Raw genomic sequence first — 554 nt, forward strand, 5'->3', positions numbered from 1 at the left:
GGCACCTCCAGCGCTGCCGCCCCTCTCCGCGGGCCCGGCCTGCGCCGCGGGCTGGCGGTGACAACTTCTTTTTTGCCCCTGACGGGTCAGATGACTCCGTGTGCCAGTCCAGGGAGGTGTAAAGCCCGGGGGGGGGGAGGGGCACGACACGACATGACAGGACGTGGCACGACAGGACACGACACGACATGACACGACAGGACACGACACCTCCTGGCAGGTCGCCAGGCTGCCACACGCCCTTGCRCGGGGCTCTGGGTTTGCGCGAGGGGTGTCCTGACGCCAGATAGAAGGGAAAAATTCAGGTCAGCGTAAAATTACGCGTGCCTCCGGACCGGTGTGGTGAGCGGTTGGAAGCAGCGCCGCCGCTGCCGCGTCCTGGTTTGGCGCGCGAGAATCCGGGCCCCCGAGGGCGTCCCGGGAGGCCTGTTTCGGCCCGGATGGGGCTGGCTCCGTCAGCATTGCCTTCGGCCGCAGGCGGTGAGCCCGCGCTCGGCCCGGCTCTCGGCCCCGAGGAGCGCAGCGCACCTAACCCCCACCTCTTTGCAGCCATG

This window comes from Rhea americana, unplaced genomic scaffold (genome assembly GCF_003343005.1).
Source record: "Rhea americana isolate MKP2758 unplaced genomic scaffold, rheAme1 scaffold_421, whole genome shotgun sequence".
NCBI classification, from domain to species: Eukaryota; Metazoa; Chordata; class Aves; order Rheiformes; family Rheidae; genus Rhea; species Rhea americana.